Source organism: Bison bison, unplaced genomic scaffold (genome assembly GCF_000754665.1).
Source record: "Bison bison bison isolate TAMUID 2011002044 unplaced genomic scaffold, Bison_UMD1.0 scf7180017864345, whole genome shotgun sequence".
Taxonomy (NCBI): Eukaryota; Metazoa; Chordata; class Mammalia; order Artiodactyla; family Bovidae; genus Bison; species Bison bison.
The window spans coordinates 1,771,311-1,781,822 of record NW_011494917.1 but is presented as its reverse complement, the minus strand read 5'-3'; the positions used below and the strand labels follow the sequence as shown (position 1 = coordinate 1,781,822).

General features: G+C 41.4%; 1 protein-coding gene across 4 annotated transcripts in view; it reads left to right on the top strand.

Annotated features, from left to right (window-relative positions):
- Window positions 1–10,512, top strand: part of ENOX1 (ecto-NOX disulfide-thiol exchanger 1) — a 549,740-nt gene that overhangs the window by 201,455 nt on the left and 337,773 nt on the right. For all 4 annotated transcript variants that reach the window (XM_010854604.1, XM_010854606.1, XM_010854605.1 and 1 more), the window contains exon 2: window positions 586–729. The gene's annotated coding sequence lies outside the window, so the exon portion shown is untranslated. The remainder of the gene's footprint in view (window positions 1–585; window positions 730–10,512) is intronic.

Genomic DNA, 10,512 nt, shown 5'->3' with positions numbered 1-10,512 from the left:
TCTCTCTGTATTTTTTTTTTTTTTTTTAAGGACGCTCCATACTGTTCTCCATAGCAACTGTGCCTGGTGAACTAGTTTTCTAAAGCACACAGATCACAGAGTGAAGTGAGGGAAGAGGCCTTTGGGCTTTGATGCCCTGGTTTTCAGCCTGATCAGGAATCTGTGCCTTCGTTTTCTTATCTGGGAAATGGCGCCAGTGCCTTCTGGTGGCAGGGCCATTCCTCAAATCAGAGAGCCTGTGCCCAGGGTCTCACAGCTGGTGGGCTCTCGGTGAAGATCAGTGTTGCTACCTTCATGTTGAGAACTGTCCTTCAACCCTCATCTGGTGAAAGAAGGAGAAAAGCAGATTCACTTAAGTATAAAGTGCTGCTGGCCCTTGGTCATTTCTAGAGACAGTGCTGAAAAGGTTCCCATCCCACCCTGCCATTTATGAATATGACGATCTGGGAGTGCAAAATTAATAGCAATTAATACTTTTAACAGTAGTGGTAGATGCTATTCCGGCATGTTCTGACTACAGTGGCCGGTTCTGACAGTCACAATACTTTGGACGTGTCCTAATGGAGTGCTTTTTTCTCCTTACAGGAGCATCTGGCATGTCGAAGCTCCACTGTCTTCCATGGGAGTGCCTTTGTGAACAGCTTCCATTTAAAAGAGTTTTGTGAATAAGTGGTTTCAGTCAAGTCCCCAGTGAACACGTTTGTCTTCTCGTCTCCTGGAGCTCTTAAGGTTTGTGTTAAGTTTTCCATTTGTCTCATGAAGTTATTCTTAATTTTCAACGTTATTTTTTAAATGGGTAATAGTCTTACTCTATTGCAATAAGAACTCTGGAAGTAGATTATGTACAGATTGTAATCCTTTGATTTCACTGGGAGACAGATAGAAATGAGAAGAAATTTGATATGCTGTTTCTCATATTTATTATTATATACTCTGTGGGATGTTACAAGGATATTAGAAATAACATATCCCCCACGTTGGCTTAAACAAGTTTTATTTCTGTGTTCATAAATTCTAACTGAATAGATTCAGTGAATTTATGTTGAGTGTCTACATATATCAGATTTTGTTAAGTACTTTCAATTAGCTAAGACTTTGCAGATAAATTATGCTTTGAAACATTGAAAATCAAAACTGCATTTGTCAATATCAACTAGTGTTATCATTTTGACATTTTTCAACTTATACAGTCTCAGTAGCCAGAATGTTTTCATTTAGCCGTAACAAGGGGTACTCACTGTATGATTTGCTATGGTAGAACAGGGTCGTTGTTTAATGCGTGTGTGTTAACAGCTTAAAAGATTACTAACTATATTGTTGGTTACTTAAGGACAAAGCTTGCTAGCACAACAGGCATTTTATTTCAGAAATGCGTGTTCTGCTGTTGAGATGGTATCAAGTAAATCACTTTTATTTTGAAAGTACTTTCTGATAAAAGACCCACCTAAAGGCTGAAGTTAATCCCCGCCTCTTTCATAGATGAAAAAATGATCAAGCTCACAAATAAAGCTTTGTACACTGAGTGCACAGAAGCTAAGCAGAGCATGGAAGAAGGAACGTAGTTCTTCCGGAATGGCATGTCTTTTTCCACAGGCGTTTATTTCATTTGGTTGGACTTTCATTCTGTCCACGGTGACAAATGTTTTCTCCCCTAAATAGCTCTCTACTCTGGTTTTTTTTTTTTTAATTTCTTTTATTGCTACTGAGAAATCAAAGTGGATTTCACTGCCCTGCCGGGCTAGACTCCAGTTTTCCCACTGTAGCTTTCATTGCTGGGCCCCATGATTGACTTTCTTTGAAGGATGAGGCGTGTGTGGGGGGAGGTGGGTGGGGAGATGGGAAGTTGTGTTTCCACCTTAACTCTCCAGTCTGGTAGGACACTGTGGTGTGCAGAGACGTAACAAAGAGTATCTGTATTAAATAGAGGCACTGGGAAGAACTTGACAAGTGACCCAAATGTTCTTCCCTACTCGGCAAGCAGGACCCCACTTGAACCATCTGAAACCCACAAGAATCTGTCTGTCTTCAGACCTTCATTCTACGTATCCACTTTCCTTTTGAATCCTAATACAGATTCTCCTTTCTTAGAGCCTCCTTGTCTAAAAGCCTCAGGGATTCTTGACCTCCTCACGCAGCAGTTTACTTCTGCTGCCACGGAGACAGGGAATGTGTTGGTCAGAGTCCCCCTGCATCATTACAGACTCAAGTCTCAAGTCATCCTTTTGCTCTTCAGGAGAGAGAAACACGTTTTTCTGAACCTTTCCTATGAGATCATACAACCCACAAATTTCTTTACCCTCACAGTTTTGTTCTCAGTCTCTTAAATTCTCTACATTCTGCTTAAGTTTAACAATACAGACATGTTACTGGAGCATTAAAAATCATCTATTGGTGTTCCTCTGTGGGGCTACTATTGACATTTTGAAGGGAGTGCTTCCTTTTTTTTTTTTAATTTTTTTTTTCTTGACATGGCACGTGGGATCTTAATTCCTTGACCAGGGATCGAACCTGCCCTGCTTGCATTGGAAGTGCAGAATCTTAACCACTGGCCCACCGGGGAAGTCCCAGGGGATTTTTTTCTTTATGCTGTAAGATCGGCCCATGGAGTTTAGAAAGGTTAGTAGCCCTGCCTTCCAGGAACTGCAGACCAGCAGCACCCCTGCCCCCAGCCCCCGGTTGGTGCAATATAACCAGATTCAAAGCTCCTCACATCCCTATTAAGGAGGACCGGGACTGCCCAGACCACAGAGTCTTCAGCAAGAACTGAACATGCTGAAACGGGCAGAGCTGAGCAAATGGTGAGGTTGGCCCGGACCCCATTTTAACTCTGGGTGCCATCCTCTTCCCATCCTATCGTTCTTCTGAAAACTCTGGGCTTGCATTTATTTTTCAGCTGTCTAGAAACGCACCAATATGTGTATATGGATGCTTTTTTGAGAACCAGACTTTCTGATTTGGTGTCTAGAGGAGGTCACTGTTGTTTGCTACAGGAACATGGATCTGGGGATGATAATCTCAGAACTCAGTGCAGGAAAATAGGAGAGAGTGGAGAGCTCTGGGGACCTACAGAAAGGAGAGGGCCCAGACCACAGTGGAAGTGGTGGGGCGGGTGTGTCACTGTTGTGACACCCGCTCAGTCACGGAGAGAGGGAAGGGGCAGAGCAGCTGAAATCCGAGGGGAGACTGGAAAAGGTAAGGAGCAAAGGAGTAGTTTTTCACTTGCATCTGTGGCATGCATCACAGTTTCAGCTCTCTGCCCCGTGTCATAGGCTGACTTCAGGGATCAGGGTATAAGGACTTCAACCAGTCCTTTACTGCAGCCAAAACTCTCTCTCCCATCAGACCCGATACTCCTTCCTCACCCACCTTCCATCCACATTTCTGTCTTGTTCCTCACTTACCTTCTGGCATCCCCTCCACCCCCTTTCATTCTTCATGCATGCAGAGAATGGGGTCATGACTTAATGCCTTTTATTTCTCTGGATTCTTCCAAAACCTCAAGTGAGGCTCTCCATGAAAAGGAAAGGGCATAGAAACAATGGATTTCGGGAAATGTTTCCCATAAAAGCTTTGTTAAGGCTCTGATCTTTTGAGACATTTACCGTTAATACAGGCACAACCTTTCCATAGGAAAATAAATTCTCATTTGCTACTATTTTCTTTAACACAAGGAATCACTGAATTCCCTAGTACAGAGTTTTGTTGTTGATGAGTCACTGCATTGTGGCTCTCTTTTGTGACCCTATGGATTGTCACCCACCGGGCTCCTCTGTCCATGGGATCTCCCAGGCAAGAGTACAGGAATGGATTGCCTTTCCTTCTCCGGAGGATCTTCCCGACACAGGGATTGGACCTGTGTCCCCTACATTGGCAGGTGGATTCTTTACCACTGAGTCACCAGGGGAGCTTGTCGTATAGTTTCCTTAATAAGAAGATGAGGGTAATTCGTGACTTAAAAATACAGTTAGGGGTATCTTGGTTGTTATGTGGGTTACACGTACTGTCTGCCTTGGCTTGCACAAAATACACATAGCAAGTGCAGAGTTGCGCATGGGAACTAGACTAAAGGACTCTTTTTCTTTGCTTTCTGCTAAAATGAAGACTTCTGCATAAGATTTATTATCTATAAAAAAAGACTACTATTATAGAGACAGAAATAACACCAAAGGCTTCCCTTAGCTTGTGTTGTTGAATTATTTAAAGCTTTATAGCTGAGTTTCTGGTCCTGATTTTTTTAAACATGGCGGTTTTCCTGTCCTCCCTTCTTGGGTGTTCAGGACACCGAGTTCTATTTGGCTTCTTGGAGTTTCTCATTTCCTGAAGTGTACCACTAGCTCTATAAACATGGAAGAATAAATATTAGCTTTATGAGACCATGTTCCTCTACTAGTTGAAAAATAGCATATAATAAAAAATACAAGGATGTAATATTGAAAATTATAGGTCAATATGCTCTCTTATGGTGGGTATATATCTGATGCTCATGCATGGAGACTGTGTTTTCAGAAAAATGGTGTGCTGTGTAATACCACTTGTGTCTGTGATATATTTTCACCCCTCATGTTTAACAATATATCTCAAGTGAGTCTCACCTCACTAGTGAAATGTTTCTAACTTATTTACCACTATGATTTAAAAACCAAGGAAACGCTCTGACTCTTGCTGTTAATTCTAAAAATTACATATGATCCAAAGTTAAAATGTTTGTGGCTTCCTTTCTTGCTGGAGACCCCCAGCACGCAACCAGCTCCTTGGAATTACATTAGAAAATGTCTAATGGCAATTTTCAATCTAAAAGAAGTTTTGTGAGGGATTTAAAATAAAAAGTCAGTTGTGGTCTTGCACAGCTAGTCCATACTTTATGCATGCTGTCGCTCAGTCGTGCCCGACTCTTTGAGACCCCATGAACTGTAACTCACCAGGTTCCTCTGTCCATGGAATTTTCTAGGCGAGAATACTGGAGCGGGTTGCCATTTCTTCCTCCAGGGGAATCTTCCCAACCCAGGATTCGAACCCACATCTTTTGTGTCTCCTGCATTCAGATTCTTTACCACTGACAATTGTTACTATGAAATCCAGACTCTAATTATGCATGTTTAACAGCAATGCAAATGTACAATCCATTGATCATGCCCCTAAAGCTTCATATTCATACCCAGTAAGGAAGAAAAAGAGTAACCTTCATGGATAATGTGTGAGTTGAAACACTCTTGAAGCTACAGGATTCAATGTAATTACTAATATGTTCAGATAATTCACTTCCTTCTGGAAATGACTATCCATTTGCCAAAAGTGGCAGTGATTTATATCAAGGCCAGTTTCTTCTCTTATATTAATATTCCATTGTTCCTCTTGATAAAGATGGAAAATAATCAGCCTTGTATAGTCCAGGCTCAACAATAAGAAAATTGAACCTATTGGAATAGTTCCTTCTAATTGCCTGAATTTCTACAGGATGCTTCTTTTAAACCACAAAATTTAAAAATACATTAAATTTTATTATGAAGTAATTTAAGCCTACGGAAAATAATAAAGTCTATTTACTGCCATGTTTTATTTTATTATTTTTAGTGAATTTGTTTTTGTTTTCTTTCCAATTTTATACACAATACATGTTGATGACATAAAACTAGCAATACATAAAACATAAGGTAAAAATTAAAAACTGCCAAAGATACCTACCCCCAGAGATACCCATCATTATTAGCATTTTTATGTGTTTCTTCCAAGTGTTCAGAGTTTTTTAACATTGAGGTATAACTGGCCTATATCATTATGCAAATTCCAGGTGGACAAGATAGTGATTCCGTATTTCTGTACATTACAATATTATCACCATGATACGTCTAATTACCATCTGTCAACAGACAAAGATATTAGAATGTAACTAATTATATTTCCCACGCTGGACATTTCCTCCCCGAGGCTCACTTTTTCTTTTCTTTTTTGTAATTGGAAGGTTGTACCTCTTAATCTTCCTCAACTATTTCACTCTTCCCTCAACCCCTTCCCCTCTGGTAACTACCTGTTTTGTTCTCTATATCTGTTGAGTCTGCTCTTTTATATCTGTTCATTTGTTTTGGTTTTTAGATTCCATATATGAATGAAATCATACAGCATTTGTCTCTCTTTGTCTGACCGAGTTCACTGACGATAATACCCCCCAATCCACCTATGTTGTCATCAATGGCAAGATTTCATTCTCTTTTATGACTTATATTCCAATTGAATATATGCACCACTTCCTTAATCCATTTATCTATTGATAGACATTTAACTTGTTTCCATATCTTTCCTATTGTAAATAGCACTGCATTGAATATAGGGGTACATATATCTTTGCAAATCACTGTTTTTGTCAGAGCAACACCCAGAGGTGGAAGTGCTGGATCATATGGTAGTTCTGTTTTATGAGAAACCTCCATATTACTTTCCAGAGAGACTGTACCAATTTGCATTCTCACCAACAGTTTTCCAGGGCTTCTTTTTCTCCACATCCTCACCAGCACTTGTCTTTTTGGTAATAACCATTCTAACAGGTGTGAGGTGATAGCTCATTGTGATTTTACTTTACATTTCCCTGATGACTGGTAATGTCGAGCATTTTTCATGTGTCTTCTTTAAAAAAAAAATGTTCCGGTTCTCTGCCCAGTTTTTGGTCAGTAGTTCATTTTTTGATGTTGAGTTATATGAGTTTTATATATTTGGGATATTAACCCCATATCAGAGATTCATTTGCAAATATCTTCTCCCATTCACTAGGCAGCCTCTTCATCTTGTTAGCAGTTTCCTTCATCGTGCAAAAGTCTTTTAGCTTGATGCAGTCCCAGTTTTAAAATTTTACTCTTGTCTCCCTTTCCTAAGGAGACATAGCCAGAAAGTTATTGCCAAGGCCAATGTCAAAGAGAATACGGCCTATGTTTTCTCCGAGGAGTTCTGTGGTGTCAGGTTATTTAAGTTTCAGTCCTTTTTAAGTTTGTTTTTTATGTGGTGTGAAAGGTATCCAGTTTGGTTCTTTGCATGCCGTCTAGTTTTCCCAACACCGTTTATTGAAGATACTGTCTTATCCCTGTTTGTATTGTTGTTGCCCCGTTTGTCATTGACTGATTGCCCACATAGGCATAGGTTTACTCCTGGGCTCCGTATTCTGTTCCTTTTATCTAGGTTTTTGCTTTTGTGCCAGCACCATACTGTTTTGATGACTGTAGCTTTGTATAATCGCTTGAAACCAGGAAGCCTGATACTGCCAGCTTTATTGTATGTTTGCTTTTACCAATGAGATTTTTCCTTTTATAGTTTTCGTATTTCTAGGTGTGCCATTTTGCTTAAAGAAGTTCTTTCAACATTTTTTAGAAAGCCTGTTTCTGGGGCTCTCCAGGTGGCACAGTCGTAAAGAATCCTCCTGCCAGTGCAGGAGATGCTAGAGACACTGGTTCTATCTCTGGGTTGGAGAGATCCCCTGGAATAGGAAATGGCAACTCACTCCAGCATTCTTGCCTGGAAAATTCCACAGGCGGTGGAGCCTAGTCTGTGGGGTCACAAAGAGTCGGACACAACTCAGCACACACACATGCACATAAAGCCGGGTTAGTGGTCCTGGACTCCTTTAGCTTTGGCTTGTCTCTGAAACTTCGTCCCTCCTCCAAACCTGAATTATGGCCTTGCTGAGTACAGTATTTTTAATTGTGTATGTTTTTCCTTTCATCCCTCTGAAAATATAGTGTCATTCTTCTGACCTGCAGAATTTCTGCTGAAATGTCAGCTGATAGCCTTTTGTGAGTTCCCTTGTATGTAAATAATTGCTTTTCTCTTGTTGCTGTTAATATTTTCTCTTTATCTGTTGCCATTTTAATTTTGATATATCTTGGCATCAGCCTCTTTGGGTTCACCTTGTTTGATATTCTCTGAGCTTCCCAGATTTGGATGTCCATTGCCTTTCTCAGGGAAATTTTTAGATGTTATGTCTTCAAATCGGTTCTCTACCCCTTTCTTTCTTTTTGGGGGGGACCCTTAGAATATTAGTACACCTGACGTTGTCCCATAGATGTCTTGATGTAGCCTCAGTTTTGAAATCTTTTTTTTCTTTTTTTGTTCAACTTGAGTGATTGCCACTACTCTGTCTTCCAGCTTGCCGATCCTTTCCTCTGTATCACGAAATCTACTGTACTTTCCTTCTTTTTTATTTCAGTCATTGTATTCTTCATCTCTGCTTATTTCTTCTTTTTATTTTGTAAGTCTCTCTTAAACATTTTACCGTGTTCACCCATTCTTCACCCAAGTTCATCGAGCATCTTTATGATCATTGCCTTGAACTCTTTACTGGGTAGACTACTTGTCTCTACTTTGCTTAGCCTTTCTAAGATTTTACCTTGTTCCTTCATTTTGAACCTGTTCCCCTCTTGCCTTATTTTGCCTGTTCTCTGTTTTTGTTTATGGAAGTTAGGTAGGTCAGTTGCATGTCCTGATCTTGGAAATTCGACCTTTTTATGTAGGAGACATCTATGGGGCCCAGATGCACACTCCCTTCTGTTCACCTGAGCTAAATGATCTAGGAGTTCCTCCCCATTGTGGGCTGCTTGGGCCCTTCTGTGGGGGCGGGGGGCTGATTACTGTGGGTATACTGATGTGACAGGTCCCCAGCCTGTTGGGTTTAAGACTCTGCCTAGTGCAGAGGCTGCTGGCCACTGGTGGGTGGGGCTGTGTCCTGGCATAGCTGCCTGTGTAACCGAGGAAGTACAGGGCCTGGTGCTAGCCTGATGGTGGGTGAGGCTATGTCCCCACAAGGCTGGCTGCTTAGTGTAGGGCATCCCGGGACTGATGCTGCAAAGTTGACTAGTGAGGCCAGGTCCGGGCACCAGTAAACTAGAGGAGGGGCTCCAGCGTGGTGTCTGTCAGCACTGGTCTTCTCATGGTAGAATAAGCTCCTAAGAATGGCCGCCTCCAGTGTCTCTGTCAGCAGGGGAAGTGCCAGTAGGCTCTTGCCTCTCTGGAAGGCTCTCCAAGACCAGCAGATGTGTCTGAATCAGGCTCCTTTCCAGTTGCTTTTGATTTGGAACGTGCCCTTTAAGAGAAGAGTCTCTGTTTCCTGTAGCCTCTGGTTCTCCTGAATGCAAGCTCTGCTGTCCTTCAAAGCCAAAAACTCTGGCTCATGTTCCTGATGCAGGACCCCCCAGGCTTTTGAGCCCAAGGTTAGGCTCAGACTCCTTGCTCCTTGAGGGAAGTCTCTGCAGCTGTGATAATTCTCCTATATGTGGGCTACCTACCTTCGGATGCGGGTCTTGACTATATGGCATCTCTGCCTCTCCTACTGATCTTATTGTGGGTTCCTTATTTATATCTTCTGTTGGAGAAGATCTTTTTAAAAAAATTGGAGTATAGTTACTTTACAGTGTTTCTGTTGTATGATGAAGTGAATCAGCTGTACGTATACATATATCTTCTCCCTCTTGGACCCCCCCAACCCACCCCAACCCAGTCCCACCCATCTAGGTCATCGCAGATTCCCACTCACCATCTGTTTTACACACAGTGCTGTATATATGTGACTCCTAATCGTACCGTGCATCCCCCCCTCCCCCCACCCCCATGTCCACACATCCATTCCCTACATCCGCATCTCTCCTCCTGCCCTACAAATAGGTTCACCTGTTCCATTTTTCCACTTTCTATATGTTTTTCTATTCTATATTAATACAGCATTTGTTTTTCTCTTTGACGTTGTATGACAGACTCTAGGTCCATGCACATCACTATAAATGACCCAGTTGGGTTCCTCTTCATGGCTGAGTATTGTCCAATGCAGATATGTACACATCCTCTTTATCCATTCCTCTGCTGGTGGACATCTAGGTTGCTTCCATGTACTGAGTTTTGTAAATAGTGCTGCAGTGAACATTGGTGTGCATGTGTCTTTTGAAAGTATGATTTTTTTTCAGGGTATATGCCCCGTAGTAGAATTGCTGGGTCATATGGTAGTTCTGTTTTTAGTTTTTTAAGGAACCTTCATAATGTTTGCCATAGTGCCTGCATCAATCTAAGTAGGCATCATGGTCGACAAAAGAGTCCGAAATGCAGTACTTGGATACAATCTCAAAAATGACAGAATGATCTCTGTTCGTTTCTAAGGCAAACCATTCAATATCACAGTAATCCAAGTCTATGCCCCAACCAGTAACACTGAAGAAGCTAAAGCTGAACAGTTCTATGAAGACCTACAAGACCTTTTAGAACGAACACCCAAAAAAGATGTCCTTTTTATTATAGGGGACTGGAATGCAAAAGTAGGAAGTCAAGAAACACCTGGAGTAACAGACAAATTTGGCCTTGGTATACGGAATGAAGCAGGGCAAAGACTAATAGCGTTTTGCCAAGAAAATGCACTGGTCATAACAAACACCCTCTTCCAACAACACAAGAGAAGACTCTATACATGGACATCACCAGATGGTCAACACCGAAATCAGACTGATTATATTCTTTGCAGCCAAAGATGGAGAAGCTCTATACAGTCAA